The sequence below is a fragment of the Bombus terrestris genome, chromosome 1, assembly GCF_910591885.1.
Source record: "Bombus terrestris chromosome 1, iyBomTerr1.2, whole genome shotgun sequence".
Taxonomy (NCBI): domain Eukaryota; kingdom Metazoa; phylum Arthropoda; class Insecta; order Hymenoptera; family Apidae; genus Bombus; species Bombus terrestris.
In genome coordinates, this window is record NC_063269.1 from 9,962,060 (window position 1) to 9,983,060 (window position 21,001).

A 21,001-nucleotide genomic window follows, 5' to 3' on the forward strand; every position below is an offset into this window, starting at 1 on the left:
ATTCAATAATACATATACATTACGCACGATCTCGTTTACCTCCTATTCATGGAAGCCTCATTGCACTTAATTGATCTCCCAATTACTCCACATTTGCATTCGATGGAACGAGTGACACTGTTTTCAGCTTCCTAACTCTCAAATACAACTCTCGTTCGCTGATGTCTGATTCAAACGCATCGACCGCCATTCTGCGAATTACGATGTCATCATTATCGGTATTTCAACGCGCTAGTGACAGAGATGTATGTGGACAAATATCTTCCTCTTTCGCGTTGCATAATTATTGTCCTCGTTACAGATAAGCAAAAATTGTACTGTCTAACTAGAAATGCTCCATATTCGTTGAAACGCCATGGGAAGTTAAAATACATTACATTACATAGGATAAATCAGTAAAAAAAAATGCCACCTGAGATAACTAACTTACTAAATCTATTGACTTTATCAAAAAATATTTGAAGCGAAATTTGCTGTATTTCAGGAATCTGGTTAGACGAGTACATTTTCATTTTTCGATATCTTATATTTTTTGAAATATTGAGGTGACCTTGAGCTTTTTAAATTAAAAGATAAATCAGTTAAAAAAGATTGACGGGAGAAAATATATTTAATTCGCGCCATTATGCGAGCAAATGATGTCATGATACATCAGGGTAAATTGATGCGATTACTCCTACGTATATTCCATTCTCAGTTACATGCGAACGATTAAATATATTTACGTAAGCGTTTCTTTGGTCTGTAACAGTTCTACATATTTCATTCCGCCAGCTCTGCAACTATGTTCAGATGAGAATTTATTTAATTTATTCATTATACTGGAGATCTCTCTTAATCCTCTCTTTATGTATCTATATGTATAATATAAACATAAAAATTATCAGTGTAATTGCGAAGTAAATTTCAGCTTAATCATATTATAGTTTGTTAAACAAGTATTTTTTTATTAGAGAAACAACAGTTGTCATTTCATGTTGGCCTATAATTCTGTTATTTTTATAGTAACAAATATGTTGAAAATGACAACGTGAGTTCGCGCTCGCCATCTATATGCAGGTGCGCTAGTTACAATAAATAGTAACTAGAAAATAGTTCTAGATACAATCGATAGATTTAAGATGTTCTTTTGTTTTTATCCCTAGTCCATGTAAGAAAGTGCGATAAAGGTTTTTCGACTGAGAATAGGTTTATCCAAAGAATAAAATAATAGCTATTATGATTCTACCTCTAAATGCAGAAATAACAACAGGTTATGGGCCCAGGTTCAATAATTAGTTATTATTTTTATTGAGGATATTATTAATAGTAATAATATTGAGGAGCGCAGAAGATAACCTAAAAACAAAAAGAAGTGCGTGATGGATAACTCAGTGTTGAATATCATAAGGGCGCTTTATCAAATATATAATTGCTTACGTGATAATACAGTTATCAAAAGAACATAAAAATTATTGTTATTTTATATTTGAGAGGTAGGATCGCGTTAGTTATTATTATATTATCTGGATAATAAATCCATATTTCACGGAGCAGAAAAACCTTTATTGCACACACTTGGAAGGAACACGAACGAATAAACGAAAAAACAAGAGAAGTCTTAAAACTATCGATTAGGTCTATCGACCGTGTCTAGTAATAACTTCTAGTTACTCTTTTTGTAACTAGCCGTCAGCATATAGATGGCGAGCGAGAACTCACGTTGTCATTTTCAACAAAAATGTCGAGCGGGGCGAGTTTAAATATGAAAAGCTAAATAAAGATGTAACAACAAAATAATAACTTGAAACAAATTTTAGTTCAACATATTACTTGTAAGGTATTATACATGATAAAAAATATAAAGAACTAAATATACAAATTTGTCTATATTTTCAATTTTATTTTTATTTAATCGATATTATTACTTTTTCATGGTCACGAAGAGTCTCGAATATTTTTTAAGCTACTCCATAATTGTATTAATGTATATCTCATATTCTGTCGAATATACATATTTTATTTGTTACAGGAAAAGAGTAAAAATGTCATAACATGCGGGTAACCGGTAAAGCCATAGAAGCAAGTAACGAATTTTTGACAGACGAGCGTTGAAAACGATGTGACGTTTGTTATTCAGATGCACACAAGTGACACCTGTTGGTTATATCTTTTGGAGAAACAGCTGGCAGACAAGCTAACGAAAAAAGAAATAAATTTTGTACCATCATTGTTAAACTCTAGTGATAACTATTGAAAAAATGTACTGTTACAAATGAGTTTGTCACGTAGAAATAGAAAAATATGTAATTTCAAAGATATTTCTGTTTCGCAGTACCTTAGATACCGAAGTTTAAAAAATGCCCACTAAAAGTTATTTTATCTCTTCTTCGTAGTAACTTGGATACTGAAAGGAAAAATGTCGTAAAAAAATTGTTTCGTATCGTGTTTTCTACCAATTACATAATTATTATTAGTTACTTGCGATAAATATCCACACCAAATTCAAATGTGTTGGATGCGAGTAAAAATTTATTAGAAATAGCAGATAATTTAAAAATATACGAATAACCATAAACATATTATTCTCTATCTCCTTCAATAATACATCGCTATTTCTAAATTTATTAGATAATATCAGAATTAACAAAACAATGAAAAATGGCAAAAATATTAATATTACGAACTGTTGTCAAGTGTCGTTAGGCACTTTTCCTTTTTTAATTTTACGTTTCTATAATATGCACGTAAATTATATTTAACACTTGAAATTACTATTTAATACCGTAATGAATTAATCGCAAATAAAATCGAGGAAAACCATGAACAACAATTTCATATTAAGCGAAAAATTTGCAGAATATTATATAAGGAAGTAAAAATATCGCCAATTTTGTACGAGTTTCCGCTTCCTTAATGTGCAATTTATAATGTGTGAAACGTACCTAATTTATTAGTTATTGTGTTACGTTCTTCTTTCTAATAGCATCGAAGATTTCAGACGTTGTGGTATATCGACTACATGCATATAAGCGGAACCTGTTGCATACGATACTGTATGGGTGAAACATTATACGAACACAAATGCTCGCACTCGGTGCATATCTGTTCGAAGATAAATTTGCATAGTTAGTCAGTGAGGCAAAAAATTAGTAAAAATGGAAGAAGCTCTTTTCACTTCACCTTGAATATGTTTAAAAAGGTAGCCGTAAAAGGACACAATTAAATTTCAAGATATATTCTAGGAGAATTATTTTACCGATTACAAAATATAAAATATATTTTGTTTTGGAGAAATCTTCCTTATATTGTGTCATTATATATTGTTCGTTATCCATTATATTAAATATTTGTTAAGCCAATTTAAAAATGCGTAGTGAAAATTGATCGTACATACATTCTCAATTTTTTATTGGGCGTTTCTCACGATTTAATATTTGAATAAAGAAAAAATAATTTTATCCAATCGGACACGTATTTCACATTCGAGCGACAAATAACGTCGATGTTAAAAACAATAGACACGCATTTTTTATTTCTATTGAAAATCTTCGTTCCTACCATTTATATTTCACCATTCCAACTTTTCAATTATGATTTCCATTTGTTTCAACGTTGCATTCTGAGATAGAAAAATAATGAAACGATAATATCGTCTGCAAAGCCTTAAAATGGATCGCTCGTTAGCGAGAACGGAAGAAAATGGGAAGTAAACTGGTGAGTGCAGGGGAGATTACGAAATTGCGAAAGTGCATACAATGATTCGATGGTGAGAAAGTAACGATGTGCTTCACGTGTGTCAAAGAGCATCGGGCCGGATTTAACGGATCTAAAAGTTACAAGAGAATCATACGGTTCATAAGGCCTGAACCCAGTTCGTTATTCCTCTCGTTGTTAGAAAGCGAGAGCCGGTTATCCCTTAATCCGAAGCTCAACTCCGCAGACTTTAATCTTGCGATTAGAGTCTCATCCTTTGATTTCTTTTGGTACCGAACCTTAGCGTGCTTCCTCGTTCGGCTCAAATTTTAATCCGTTCCATCTGGTTCAGGAATGATTATGAAACTTTCATTTCTATTCTCTGTTACACATCGATGTACGTTTCGTACGTTGATTTACTAAAGGCGAAGCTACGCTTATATTTGAATCGAATAAATTTCCATCAAGTGTTTCGTCGGAATAAACTTTCCCATTGGGAGTTATTCTTTTAAAATTTTCTTTTGCATGTTCTCGTAGCACTTGATGAGCAGAGACGAAGCACAACGGTTTTGAGTTTAGAAATCCATCGGTTCAAAAGTTATGTCACTTTTAAAACGAATGAGTGAGCTAATTTTCAAGTCGTTAGATTTTAATGTACAAACGATTTTTAGTAATCCTGCATCGATTTTTCAGCGGATTGCCGTTTATATTTATATTACTTACAGATTGCTGGTATCATCGAATAATAAGATCAAAGTCGAACAATCATTATTTCGATTTTTCTCCACTGCATGCCGCTCTGTGGCGGCTGCTAGAAAAATATATAGTCTAATCAATACTATTCGTACTTCTCTTTCTCCACGAGGCAATATCATAGTATCAGCAAAAACGAACGATCCAGCTGGCACGCATAAGATGAAAAAAGCTATACAGAATTTTCCAACTTCCCTTCGTATAATAATTTTTGAACAAGCAGATTCCTAAACTTAAAATTGGTATCGTTGAACCCTATGCTATAAGTGGTTTTAGCAAATATGGGTTTCAAGCGAAAAAGTTGTGTTTCCGGAGATGAAGTTCACATTTTCGTGGAATCTTTAATTCGAACTGTACGATCTTCCTGAAATTTGTGGGATGTACGTGGGAATCTAGATGCAGGTAATTTTATGTGCGAATCTAGATGCAAGTAATTTTGTGTGCGAATCTAGATGCAGGTAATTTTGTGTGCGAATCTAGATGTACATTACTGCTCAAAAGTACATAGACACTTACTTCCTTTAAACAGAATTCACTCTTCCAAGATTTGTTACAAATAGAAAGATCCCAGATGTTTATCCCTACAACTCGATAAAATTTACTTTTACAATTTAATATACAACAAAAAAATTGTTCCTGCATTTGTAAGTGTCAATTTCATTCAATTTAAGAAGTTCCTTATTCTGACGTCGTTTGAGTGTCAAATTATACTACAGATCCGACAAACAAGATTTTTCGACAATTAATAGATTGTGATTTTAGTAATGAATTATCTTCTTTTTGCATTTAAAATTAAGTCTAGAATTGCCAACTAATTTTAATATTCAATTCTCAAGAAACAAATGATTTACTCTCATAGGATTATTCGTTGCAAAAAAGACGTAAATAATGGTACATTCTAAGATGATTTTGCAGAACTGTTTTGAAACATCATCACTCTTCTTTACTTTTCAACTTATGAAGTTGATCAGTATGGGCTTCTGAACGATTCATATTGTGCCAGTTCAAATTATTCCGGCAGATTACTTAGCTATTTCGTTTAGAATTGTTTAGTAAATCGACGACTATTATCTTGAAGATTCACGATCACGAAAGGTTACGGGTATACAAAAGGGCGTGCTATTCCCAGGCAAGGCATAGGCAGTTGCTAGCGTCGCCGTAGCTACTGTTCGCTGGTTAGGAGACTCCTCTCACGCCCATGCACGATTCTTATTTTAATGTGTGTGAAAATTACACAAACGAGTTGAAATGCACGTGATGCACGGGTTGCACGTGACCTCGATTTAACAGCAGCTTTCATTCTCATGCGACACGGACAAGACACTGGAAAATATTATTCTCTAAACTATGTATAGTATTCTATATTTATTACATTGAACAGATTTTATTTACGACCAACATCGATTTATTTATCAATCAACAACTAATTAAAATAAGTTTTCTCACATTGGAAAAGTTAAGAACAAACCACAATCAAAAGCTCTTATGATGACCTTATAAATCGTTAATTCGTGGGTACATTTCTGTACCATTCAGTTTACCATAAATTAAATTTCTTGCTGTCTAATCCTTAGAAAGAGAGAAACAAAATTGTTATACGAAATTTTATTACCAAAGCTTTAAATAAATTTATAAGTAGGTAAACATTTGAATGCAGTCTAAAATACGTGCGTAACAATGGATTCTGAATTGCAGAATACGATAAATGCAAAAATACTATAAATAATTTCCTATATTTATTTACTATTAATAATCTGAATTATCTGTCTCGTGTACGTTTGATAATAATTTTTAGTTTCATCTTTCAATATTCAATCGTCAGTTTCAAATAATAGCTAACATTTTCAAATTATATAAATCAAACAATTTTTTGAACACGACATACTCTATCGTACTAAATAACTAAATTTTTCGAGACATGTTTTAATTGCATTGTCCTAGCCTTGAGAGTATAAACGTCAATCTTCAGTTAACTAGTTAAATTTCGATATAGGTTTTCCTACAATTAATGGTGTCTCTGTAGCTTGTAGCCACATCCAAGGGCTTGTGACCCACGAGTTTAGGTCGTCGGTTGCACAAGCAAGGTTATAACACGGCAATTACCGTTGAGCAGGCGACGACGGGACCCTAATTAGTTATTAAGGTTCCTTCGTCGTCCCTTCTGATTAGAAATCTGACAGTATATTTCTTTGTAGGATATAGCTGTTTTAAAAATACATGTTCATATTATAAATCTTGACAATAATAAACGTACTTGAAATGTCCTATGTTTTTCATTTTATCGCGTGAGAATATTTTAAACGAATTAATTTGGAAGATTTCGAAAGAAATGGGGAAAATGTTGCTTGTATATTTAACTTTCTTGTCGTCTAAATATCATTCATATAGAAGATAATGATCATTTATCATAATTATTGTATGTATTTGTTTAATGTCCTTATACAATTACACAGGAAAAATTGTATCTGAAAATTAACTAACTGAACGTAATACACGTATTATACATAACGGAATTATTAGACAAGATTAAACTAACACAAAATCGATTTTAAAGTGTTTCTTGAAATGTAAGTAAATATAAAACGTATTAAATAACAGTGACATACAATTTATCAATGCAATACTATATTTTTGATTTTTATTTATATCTTTCTAAATTTGATCGTAAATGATGTATAAATAATTCCATTACGAACAGAGATATATAGATTTGTATTTAATATTATAGAAGAATTAATAAAATTAATATTATATTTTAATGTATTCCAATTAACATGGCTAATGCTAGACTTTTGTATTTAGTTGAACAGGTATATTATAGAGAGAATAACCTTCACTCTATTAAACAAAATACGTTGTCGAAACCCTTTATACATACATGGCAGAAGTTTGAAATTCCTCATCTTAGAAAATCATCTGAACTATGCAAAACGATGATCTGAACGCAAATGCAATGAGTAAAGATGTTCCTCTGCGTTGCATGAGTTTCCAGCCCAAGTATTTCAGTTTTGCATTGAAGCTAGAAGCGTCAGGTTGCTACGTTTCAGAGCAATGTAACTTAACGAGAGTCAATCTATTACATAGTTTAGTTATGTAGTACTGAACAATATACAACAAATATTAACTCTCCTCCGTCCTGCGAAGCACAATTGCCAAATATATTTACAGCAATTAATTAGACATAGTTACGCTTATACTGCAAGAAGGCGACAGCAAAAGAAAGGAACGAAAAAGCATATAGCAGAATCTTAATTATCAAAACAATTAAGGAACACTTTATTATTGGAACTTCGATTAATGAAGAATTTGTGGTTCTTCGTAGCAAAGACAGGAAAAGAAGAATGAATATTGATTTAACATTGTTACATTTTTATTCACATATGTTCGTTCCTGTTTAGTATTAACATTTATCAAATAACTTAGGAAACGATCGATCTCCCTTCATGTGAAAAACAAAGTTATTTGATTTTCTAAGTATTGTGTTTCATGGTTTGTTTAGATAATCATTGAAAATCTTTTATCACAAATAATAGATACATCCATTGTTTCATACTTTATCGTTCCTTATACATTTATAGGAAATTTTGAAAATTTAAAAATGCACAGAGTTCACATAATGAGGCAAAGTACAAAAGCATCTCAGAATATAATATTTCTTATGATCTTTAGTACATAAAAAATTGTCTATTTAAATTCCATTCTGTAAATTGTATTCATAAAATTAATTAGAATTTGTATAAATATCCAAGTCTAATGATGAGCATTATTTTACTCTTACGTGTGTATCGTTCAGTAACTGTATGTAAAAATATCGCAGAAACCGATGAAAAATCGCTCGTCTGCATCGAATTCAAATTCCTAAAGATCCAGATCCTTTTTCCTAAAAAATGTGTTAAGCCTACACAATGACAGAAGATTTGTTTGTATTGATAGAAGCTCGACGAAGTAACGACATATCAGGCTGTCAAGCAGTCAGCCTCCACATGGAAATCCAATTTGAACTGCACCAGCTGCGAGTCCCGTGACGGCTACGGCTGACAATGCACGCGAAACCATATTACGGCAATACCGAGGCGAATAATCTGAAATTGAAATTACGGAAGTTAAGAGCTTTGTTCCAGGCTCTGGAGCGCAAACGGTAGTGAGAGAACGAGCACGACAATGCATGAATGCAAACGTGAGATCAGTTCACTTGTTCGGGATACCTTCGGGATCTTCTCCATCTACGCTTTTCTTTTTATTCAGTTTTCCCTTTCTCTTCCTATTTCTCCGCTCCCGTTTTTCTCCCTTACGCTTTCTCCCTTAGTTAAGCTCCGTGAAACGAGGTGAGAAAAGACACCTACAATCGGCTATCTGAATACAGATGTACCGATTGTTCGACGTGAAATATATTGTAGTTCGAAGATGGATCGACAATTTTTGTATACTTGTTAGAATCGAAAAAGACTTAGCCTTTAAATTTTTCTATTAAGATGATATACACATGTGTATAAGATGTGATTTTTTAGAAATAAAAGTCACACTCCCAGGATTACAAAAGTAACAGTAATTTCGAACAACAAATTATACACATAATCCTAATAAAGGATAAAATTCCTATTTCAAAATTTAATTTATAAAATGTATGTCATAAATGTTTACTTCGTTCTATTCAAAATATCGTAATGTGAAAGTGTACCTTATACATTCAATATTATATCGAATAGTATAAATTTTGTTTTTGCAATTGCGATACTAAACGTCGGCTATGTGTGTGTGTCTACTTAGAAGTAAGCGTCCAGTACAGTTTCTTTGCTTTAAGTGGTCATTCCGTGCCTATTGCCACCAAGTAGAAACTGAAAACTCACGTTAAGGAAACTCCTATAATCGTTAAGAGAAATGCGGCCTCCAACAATGGTGCTGTTTGCTATGCATATAACGAAGCAAAGATTACTTGCTGCAACTTACTTAAATAGTTACAATTAATGTTGCAACTACTAATAAAGTGTATAAGCCACGCGTTTATGTTAAACTTGTTTCTATAACTTAGATTTGAAAAGAACGAAAGAAATCAGATTAGAGTAGTAAGAAATAAACGAAACAATCGTCATGATTCACGATCATATATATATTCGACAAATGGACGACTTAAATTAACTTCAATTTCATAAATATAGCAAATAGTTGAAAATCTTCATATCTCATTGTCAGTATGAAAAATCTTCGATTCTCTGACTTTTATGGGTTATTGGATTCCAAAGTTCAATTCGTATCCGAAGTGTTGTCAGTGTAACGTCGGTGCAACGGAATGCTCTAAAATCTCCCGTGAAATATCGCATTTTCGTCCTTTCGTGCAGGTACGTTCGCATGTCTCAAATTACATTGCTCTCCGTGACTCCTACCACTTTGATACACGACTCAGCTTCTATGTTAGGTTAAAAAGGAAAAGCTACCGAAAAGAGAAGATAAAATGACTTTGATATTTTTATGAGATACAGGAATCTTGAATTATCAAGATAATGGTTCTACTTATTTATTTCAGTCTGATGGTCTAGAATTGGATTTGATTTAACATAGTTTATTAATATGAAATAAAGCTAAAAATTAAACTTACGGACAACCACAATAATTATTGAGATAATACAACTGTGTTATTTCGTTGCGTATATACAAATTCATGAAAATATTCGAACTCTTGTAGACGCCTTGTAAACATGCATGCACCTTGTAAACGTGTATGCGCCTTGTAAACACCTTATGAACACGTATACATGATCATAATTTACTAAAGGAATATAAAGAATTAAACACAGAAACTTGTAATAGCGAAGGGTTTAAAAAATTCCTGTAATTTAATTACATCTAACTCTCTTGTAATATCCATTAAAATTACATTCCAATTTTAATTTTGATCCTATAAAGAAGAAATGTGAGATGACGTCAAACCAGAAGATTAAAGGGAATGACTAAGTACGAGAACCTCTTTTTTGGCTAAGAACGTCGTTATGTCTACCGAAGTGTGAACTGAAGCGTTATCAAGCAAAAATTGCTACACAGACTGCTTCAAATTTCACTTGTCGCGATGTAAAAATCTAAAACCTGAAGACAAAAAGCTTGTAAATTCTTGAAAATAGCGTAACTTAAATCTTTTGCTATTCAGTATTATATTATTTATTAGTATATTATTATGTTATTTATTAATATAGTATATTAGTATAATATATTATTTATAATTCAGTATTATAAATATATATATACTCGTACTAAATGTCTTTTAATTTCTATTTAAATCGTCAGATTTGTTTCAAAATTGACCAATATAGCCGCTATAGTCGCAATTCACGCATAACACATTCATAAAAGTCGCCTACAAATATCCGAACGCTTGCATGAATAATCGTGAATTTTTATCAAAAGCCCGTTTATCTCTTTCCGGCCGAAGTCCGGATATTATCCAGCATTGTATTAATATCGGGGAGACCAATGCCCTCAGAAATTACGACCGGAAAGAGTTAATAATTTAGTTGTTTTAATTGGTGACTTTTAGGATATTCGGTATTCATGCCGATAGATGTTAATGTACGCGTGCACTGTACACACGTAATATATGTAGGTGGAAATATATGTACAGGTGTACACGTGCGCGGATATTTGCTCCTGTTACTATATGCATAGCTGCTAGCTGTGTACTTGCAGAATTGGACATCCGCAAAGATCAGTTTATCTAATTAGATTTAGCACGAGCACCGCTGCGCTTCGTCACCGCTGATCCTCGTTATCCCGTCCAATAATTGGCGCCCTTCCAGGAGCAACGGCACGGATTTCCCGATTTATTGAAGCGCGTCTGGTTGCTGCTTCTGGAATTCGATTACAGTGTGAGAGGAGTAACTTTGAAGGGTATTAGTTTGCCACTAGAAAATTGGCAAGTTACGAATTCGAAGTCAACCGAATAAAATCGTCGTTGATAACGATAGTCGAACGACTATTCGTAGATATTCTGTTCAATTTTGCATTTCTGTTTCAATAGAGTCAGTCACGAAAATCTATTATATCCATCTACCAAATTTTGTGTATCTGACTTGAAAATTAAAAGCGTATTTTATCATAAAATCTATTATAAAACTATTAAAGCACGTATTCTATTATAAAATTATTTAGTATGTACATATCGATACTATTATTATTAGACTGCGGATATTCGCGTAGACCCTTCACTTTACAAAGATTATTAAAATATGGAATCTAAGTAGAAAAGTTGCTTCGTCTATTAAAAATAATATTATAATTAGTACTGTACTTTGGATAATTTATATATTTTTGTATATTATGTGCAATCTATACATTTTTACGGTTTCAAGATTTCCATAAATGCATAAAAATCCACAGACTAATTTTGTTATTTATGTATTTCTAAAATGGATTTACAAAAATTGCAGGATAAAATTACATTGGAAATTACAAAACCTTAACTGATTTATGCTACTGGTACAAACCTGGAATTAATTTTCTACCGCGTTACTTCATCGTTCTAAGATTAATTGTCTTTGACAAATTGTTGACCCGTCTAACCCCTAATTTGATATGCTCCGGTTTTCATTCGCTCCATGAATTTCATAAGTCTATGAATTTAAAGAAATTCCACGTGCCGATGGTCATCCTAAGAAGTTACAGCGACTCAGACGACGGAAGATGCATTTCCGAAATGCAAACTTCTGTAAAACTTGTGAGGCGGAACGACCTTATTACGATAAATCAAATTTAAGCCCGATAAAATCAAATTTATCGAGCTTTCTGCCCAAGTAAGGCCGGCTTTTCATGTTTGATTTGCGAAATCCGTGAACCTGTGTCAGCGATCAACATTGTGTCTTTGTATCATACGTCTTCTTTATAATAAGCTGTGTCTACAAATTTATTCAGAATCGAACGAAGAACCCATATTTTTCTATATGAAAGAAGGATAAATATGTTTTATAAATACTTAAATATTTTTGACAAATTCTAGCACTTGCAAACTTAAATATGCTATTTCATACATATACTAAAAATATAATAATACATTGAAAACGCCAACTCATCAACTCCAAGAAAAATTAGTAACAAATCAAAGAGAAAACAACAAATTGACTTCTTTCTCCCAATCAATACATTTCTAATGTAGATATCGTGAGAACAATATTTAAAAATATATATCGTTCATAACGTTCATCTTGATAAATGATACCAACGTTTCTTAACATTTATTAATGTTTCCGTAATTCCACTTGATTTATCTTTCTGATAATTGTAGAATGAAAAACTATCGAGCAATTTGCATTCCATGTCTTCGAGATCCTCGAGCTACGGATGTGCGAAGCTGTGCCGGAAATGTGATTTGATACCGGCAGAGATGGGAATCCGATTTATTGAAAGGTCGTTCGTGGGCTTACGATGCACGTTACCATCAGCACGCCAAGTATTCGAATAGTTGCGATCGTTGCTCGGCTAGCAACTATCCTTTCTGTAGCGCGGCATCGAATTAGGTTGCCCGGTGAACGGCTCTAATGCGAAAATTACGAACATGGAATTCTCGCTGGCTTATAATTGATTCTACGCTCTTGCTCGAAGGATATCTGGATATTTGTAGATATACGGAATGGTAGATGAGGAATTTATCACTGGTGTGATAAATTCTGAATTTCAGTCTCTATATGCATTGACTTATGAAGGTATTCGAACATTTAGCATAGCGAATTTTTGTGAATATATTATATGCGTAATACCTTCAGAGATTTGATGTAAACTTTTAGAAACTCCATTAGCGCTGTAATGAGGCACCCAAAATTTAAAACCCACGTGGAAACGTGTGTACAAGTTTGAAGGCGTTTACTGCAAACACCGCGTAAAGCCACGTATACCGTTGACGAATTTCTGCGACATACACATAATCAGAAGTACTGAAATTGCGATAGCGATGGTATAACTATAAATTCGTATATGTTTACACATACATAAATAAATACGATGAGGAATGGTAAATATGATTATTATTATATTCATCGTTATTATTGTTATAGATACACATGTATGTATGTATATATATATGTAGGTAATTTATTATTCTAGTCTTTAATGTTATTGGAAGATTATAAAGTATTCGTTTGATTCAATGATTTCTATGAACTGCGCTATTGATTTTCCTGCAGAGAATGACCTTAAAAATCGCCTATTTTTAGTTTCACGTTTTGGAATCGAATTCTCTGACAGACGACTCCTTATGATGAGACATCAGACATGACAAATTTTCACCTTGAACCGATAATTAGTTTCTGAGATGGGCGATGTCAGACAACTCTCATACACTCATTCGTGTATATCAGCCCTAAACATCGAACTTTAGGTCATGCAAAATACGGTATTTCAATTAAAAGTTTTTTACTAATCGAGGCATACATGAAATTTCGATACCGTAATAGAAAACAGCAGCACATTTTTATAGTTATCGATTAAACTAAAACTGGACGAGAGTCAGAATATTACATGCGAAAGTGGTGCTGGAACTGTTGGCTATTAGCTTATAGCTAACATTGGCTATGAAACTTCTATAGTTTCTCGGTCGTGATATATATGTAATGTATCACCACTTCCAACAATCAACATAAAGAAAAGCGAATGTCGATATAGTAAGCGATCTTTTCAACATAGCGTCCAATATATTGACTCTACCATTGTTTTTGAAGATGCAACTGTGCTGAAGCGTGAATGTACTTTATGTTCCTTGATCTCTCGTATCTCAAAAACTAATTGTCGGTTCAACTTGAAAGTTTGCTGTGCTTGCGCTATGGTGTCTCACCATAAGCCATCGCTACGACATACAGTTTCAAAGTCGTGGGACGAAAGATGAGCGAAAAATATCCCTTTGCTCGCCCTCTTGCAAAATGTATATACTTACATTTGAATCATAAACGCATCGTATATGTATGGTTTTAGCTCTGCCCGTGTAAAAATGAACCAGAATGTTCGCGTTAACGGAACAAAACGCGACAGTATTATCTGAAAGACGACCGAAACCCGAAGAACCACAAAGATTTTGTCTATAATAAACATCGTGAAAGTGTAAAATCTAAAGGGCGTTTCATAATTTCATCGTGTTGTTTGTAACAGTAATGCGAGACGTATCATCGGAGATAAACGAGATAAAGTGAGATTATTAGAGATTGATACGAACGAGAAATTTGCCTGGAGGCAGTGAGGCGCGAGATTCTGGAATGCGAATTAAATCGAGCGTTATGCTGCAGTGTATACTATTGGACGGAACCTAGCGCTGAATACGAAAGCAGATAAACTGTCGTGATGTCGACAGAGGTATGAGCGCGGGCCAAGTCATGCGCGGCTCATATCTTTTCGGAACATCCCGGTTTTAGTGGCAGACAGGTATCCCCTGCTATATCGAAGATCCAAAGCGTCACCTTGCCATAGCCAAATCTGTTTAGCGCGTGACAGGAATTCGAATAGATCGTTCGATTATTGCGTGGCTTTCCACTGGAACAAATGTTTTAAATGCTGTTTATCACGCTCACTTCTTCCTATACTTTGCTGCTAACGAACCGTTATCTCACCTAAATGACTGTAATTTAACTTTATTTCGCTTTCTTGTTTCGCTCATTTGAATTGTCAAGAGTTCTCTCACAGTTGTACCGAATTGCAATAAATGTAATTTCTTTTCTTTTCTTCTTCCTGTTTGTTCATTCGAATTATAAAGAATTTTATCTCATTCTGTACTGAATTGTCCGACAGTGCATCAGTGTCTGTCTTGTAGGAAAATTTTTCGTTTGAAGTATGCAATTACATTATAAATGTCTGTGTTTCAAATATCCATAATATATTATTGTAGATGAGTGCTTTATCGGTCAATGCATTATATATCAATAGCTTTCGTGTATCGATAAACAACCATTTGAAATTTTTATCACCGAACTCATATAATATAATGTAATGGTCACTTACTTGTGTGTGAAAATTTTTCTAATGGTAAGGTAGTGAATACGTCAGGCATCTAAAAATATTACTTAAAAAGATTTTTTGGTAAAAGATAAACATTTTCTAGGAAACCAAATACATATGATATGAAGCTACTAAAAAGTCTGAGAAAGAAACGGTGGATACAGTATCATACGCGTAGAAGTATTTACATAAAATATCATATATACAATGTACATGCTAGCGTTGCATTTGAATTTTTCTTAAATTTTCCTGCGCACTTCCTAAATAATTTAGCATTTTAACAAGCAAAATATTAAACACGGTTGAAAACGTTTTAGCCAGCTGTAAGGAAACATAATGCTAACGTATGCTACTAATGCATAATACATTATATCTTAATGAATAGTCGCTGCGTGTGTATATAATATCAAGACTGTAAACCACGAAGAGAAAGCATTCCTGCATTTTAACCATTTGTTAATTCAACAGTCCATTAATATAGATATTCGTTAGCAGAATTAAAATAAAAATTGGTAGAAATGAAATCAAACTCGAAAATTCATCAAGAGTACCACGCTCTTTTACCTTTTTGCAATCGTAAATTTACACAAGATCATCGACTTTACATTTCTAGATTTATATACGCAACTAGTTTCATGCAATTTTTTTCAACAAAAAATTGACGAAAAATATTTATCTTAAACGCATACATAATATTTCTTTTCGGGGCAATTTTATGAAACGCAATAAGGCTCCCACGTTTCGTAGCTAAATTAAAAATGGGATATTAACAAAAGAAAAAGGAATAGGAGCAGGCCCGAACGTTTTATTACGTCGCGCAGGAGGTACAGAAGCGAGGGATAAAAGATAGAATAAGAGGTAGAAGACAAGACACCAAAGAGAAATAGACGAAGGAGAAAAGAAGATAATGAAAAATGCGAGTCGAAGAGAAAGTAGAGGCAAAAACGAAAAAGAGAAAGATGTAAAGAGGCGATGTGTGGGAGTTGTAAAAGTAAAGGAGCTCCTAGGAGGTTGTATTGCGACTAGGATTAAACTTATACAAGCAACCGTTGTCTCTTGGGCGTATTTCGGCTGGCATCGGCGCCCTATCCTCTTGGTTCTGCTTGATGCCCGCTGCCAAAACTTTTGCTCGATATCTCCGCGAGCGAAATGTCGCGTTATACAGCAACGTCACGACAACCAGAGATTACTCTCGAATACGAAACGCAAAATGACATTCCACGTAATCTCTGGGTGTAATTCTGCGCAGTCGATGAAATGTGGTGGCTCGCGACAACCTATGTAAGTTCAACGTTTTCGCTTCAGCATGAAAAATTAAACAGCCAGCGCGAATAAGTTAGCTTTACGGTTAGTTCGACCTATGCCACTCTTTTTGCTTATTTCTACGAAACACCATTGGTACATCTGCGATAAATATAGTTACACTACGTTCAATTTTTTCTATTCAATTTTTGTTATTTCAACTTTTCTTATTTCTTTAAAATCGCCTCTCTGGTTAGAACTGCATCGACCAGGATTTTTATACACAATTTTCCATGATTTTATAGAGGATATAACGACTAAGTTAAAATATAAGGATTAATCTCTCTCGATCGGATTTTTGTATTCGTGTGAAGTTCTCATTAAAAACTTGCATGTCGAAAGGAGAAATTTGTCGAAATGATTTGAAAGAATCTTAAGTTTAAATCGTACATTCGTATATTTTCACAGTGTATTTTATTGTCTAATGTCTTGTCTACATTTTCCATAAGATGGAATGTCTCCATCAGAACGAAGTACGCATATATCAATTTAGAATTTGCACGGTCATCGTTCCGTGATGTGGACGCATCGAACTTCGAGAGGTAGATATAATAGTATTATTTCGCGAGTCAGTCGGTAGTATGTATTGGTACGATATGATTGCCGTTCCAGCCGACTGCGGGACAATCTGAAATTCCCCTTAATACAGCTATGCAGATATTTAGGGTACATTTCAATGCCAAAAATCAAATTAAACTTTGTGAACGTTTGTGTAAAGGGCCATTTCGCCGGAGCACATTGAACACGATGGGCAACTTTACAAGAGATCCATAGATATATATGTATATAGAGTTAGCACGTCATATTATCAAACTTTTCACTGATAGCTCTTATCACCCATCTGTGTATATTGTCTTAAATCTATTCGCAGTTACTCGTTTTACACCTGAATTTGAACTCCGCAGAAAATTATCGAGGTTGGTTTGCGGCGACACCGACCAAGATAATCTCACCATATAATTAACCACCAACAACCGTCCAGGGCTCTCATACCAACCTACACCATAACTCATGGCTAAGCTACCACTGCGTGTACAGTTTTAAACGTCCTTATCCGTATATATAATTTTGTCAGCTAAAAAAAATAGTGAAAAAGGGTAAAATAGGTCCGGTTGCTCTGAATTATAACGTTTTTGCTCTGCACATTCTTTCCCTAGCTTTTTGTTATTTATAGAGTGTTTATAATAGTACTTGTAAAAAAACTTAATTCATTTGTTAATTTATGTAATATTATAGAATAGGAAACATATGAGAAGAAAATCTTCAACACAAATTTAAGAAATATTTGAATAATACAAACGAATGAAATTGACAAAGAAACGCAACAATGTTAATTATCTGCGAGTTTGCATAATTTTCCAGAAATATCGTAATATTTATGAACAGGATTTTACCATCCGCTTTAATTTCTTTTGTACAAATATTACGTAATATCTCGACATCTTCTAATGCTAAATACTGGTCGCACAACATTAAAAGTTAATTCGACGTGTAAAAAGGGTTTCTTCATCCAATTTCATGTGTAAATTTATCAAAACTCTGACTAGTTTATACGCACTTTGAAACACTTAATACATTATATTTAATATATATTACCGGGATTCTTGTACAAGGCTGCAGTATACTGCTTGAAACCTTCGCTTGGAACAGTTTTACTTCCTTGTTGTTTCGGAACTGTCGCTCTAGTGTTTTTACGATGGGGTTCGTCGCCCTAGGGTACGATACCTTGCACAAGCTCCATCGTGTTCTTTAAAAACAACTTTCCTTGCACGTGGCCTTTTCAATAGTTACTACTTGGTAACTTTCTCTTTCCCTAGTGAACCTAGTTCACTTCGTACCGTTTCCCAAAGGGAGATGCTGTACGCTTTCATTTGCATCCCTTTTTAAGGGGGGATACGCGGTATACAGCTATGTGGAAAATTAGAATAGCTTTGATCCATAGGGTAAAAGAGCCAACCATAGTATAAACACTATCTGCTAATGTGATGTAATACTTTTACAAGTAGCGGTACTGTTAAAGAATGTAAAACGAAATTTTGAAACGTCTATAGATTGCATTTAATCTTTATGTCATTTGGAAATTTAAATCCATAATCTACTGATCTCATAAAAAAAGTAGACAGTGTTAATATTATAACGAGCAGCATACTTCGGAATATTCTTGCATATTAAATGCATCTTCTACATCTTCTGCATTTAAATTTCTAATATTTTGTTTTGTGTTATTAGTGCTTCTGTAATTATTCAAATTAAGATATATACATATACGTTGTCATTATTGAAAAAGATATCAAATTAATTTTACTAATAGTAGATTGATGTTATAATAAGTTTTAATATAATATTTGAATAATATGAAGACTCTTGCTTCTTTCTTTCTCTCTTATTCCATTGTTCTTTTTATTACTTACTCGTATCCAATATTTCTGTCCCATCACATTTATCGGTTTACACGTTTTTTGTTTGCACAAAAGAATTTGATTGGTAGTATTATTTGAAAAATCCAATAAATTTGACGCTGTATCAATAAGATTCGTGATTTTGCTGACTCGATGCCAGATAGCTTGGTAAAAAGGTCTTTGAAGAAGTACTACTATTACGCTACCACAAAGGAAACGTTTCACTCGCCATCGATCACAGCTATTGCAGGCCCGCAATCAATTTACGTTAACGGTCTGCTCGTTATTTTCTTGCCATTCGTTTCGGGAAAAAAATGAATTTTACATCGAACTTTGTCGATAAGTACGTACGATTGTCTTAACATCATAACTATGATAAGTAAAGTTCTCCTTTAATATTTTCTTCGCTGAAATACGCTTATTATTCCCATACGTAGTTTCCATATTAGTTTGTAATTTATATTAACAAATTTACGCAGACCTGGAAATAAGATCGTGAAAAAGATATTAAATAAAACTAACTATTCGCGAAACAAGAAATATTGCTTTGCGTAGTTACACTTATCAGTAGAAAGCACACGACCTTTGTTTGAACAATTTTTTTCGGAAAATGTTTTTGATATATAGGGGAAGTTATATTTCTCATCCTCAAAGAAAGACATGTCAGTAATTTTTCTACAATGTTTTTCATGTGTAAATTTCGTTAAAATTGGCGCGTTGCGCTCAAGTTGACCCTTGTAAGTGGAACAACCTTACTAATGAGCCGCCAGACAAAATGCATTCTCCCTTCCACTTCTTCTTTCCTCTTGTTCTTCTTTTACACTACAACGCCGTATCATACATTAAATTAAAAGGATCTTTTTATTGACTCAGGAGAGAAGTTTTTACAGTCGTTCCAATTAGCAATCTTTTGGAAAACCATATGTAGAAGAAAGCAAGCGATAAGTAGACAATTACTTATTTTACGAACTGGTGTCTAACTAATGTAGAGAATGCGTTGTACAGTTTTACACGAAGCACAATTATAATATCACTGTGTATTTCTATTATATTTGGAACAAATACAATAAATTAAAATCTTACGATCACTGTTTAAAAATAAATTGACGAAATGTTGCAAATAGAAAATTCGTATTGACACTATATCGGGCAGTCAGAGATTTGATGTTCGCCTCCGATCAGAAAGTTTATTTTCTCCGAAATGACATTAATCGGATTTCCACAGTGTACAACTTAAATTCCGCTTTCTATAACAAACAAGTGACAGCGAAGTTTGCTTATCCAGAGGGAATAAAGTTTAACCAATTATTATTGCCACCGGTACTTTTACAATATAAGCGTTCTAACTATTATATTTTCTATTATTCAATGAATTTTTTGTTTCTTATAAATTCTAAGTTTAAATAATATAATAATAATATAACGTGTTTTAATAAAGCCTTGTCTTTCCCTAAATATTCTACTGTTACGTGATTAATGATATTTCTTGCAAAAAAATGCTATTCTTTAAAAAATCGATTTCTAATTTCATTCATTGTCAGTTACATGCTTCCAGCATATATCAAACTATTCAGACATGACTTGCTGCAAAAAATTTCGTTCGGGAGCTGTAATAGGAAAGCTTTCAAATTTCAAAAGAGAAGTTGCAAAAATTGACGGACGCATATATGAAATTTAAAAAACAGTATATCGATTTAACTGCAAATGCAGAAATCTTTTAAGCTTTTGCGAGAGCGATGAAGAATATTAAATCTGAATTAAAAATTTGAAAATGTTAATTAGCACATGTTACAGCTCGAAACGATTTAACTTAAAAGAAAGTTACATGTCAGAAAGGAAAAAAGGAAACAGTGTACAAAAATTTATGTACGAAAGAAAGTTTTAATTTTAGAACATTAAAGTAAGCTGACTTC

The 21,001-nt window shown here is 33.2% G+C and overlaps 1 protein-coding gene and 1 long non-coding RNA gene across 2 annotated transcripts in view; both read left to right on the forward strand.

The window, feature by feature from the left end:
* LOC100644117 (leishmanolysin-like peptidase) overlaps positions 1-21,001 on the forward strand; it is a 206,828-nt gene that overhangs the window by 155,778 nt on the left and 30,049 nt on the right. The gene's annotated exons all lie outside the window — the stretch shown is intronic.
* On the forward strand, positions 1,144-2,300 carry LOC125385195. The gene is made up of 2 exons (XR_007224218.1): positions 1,144-1,819; positions 2,012-2,300. It is a non-coding gene; the product is annotated as an uncharacterized LOC125385195 (long non-coding RNA).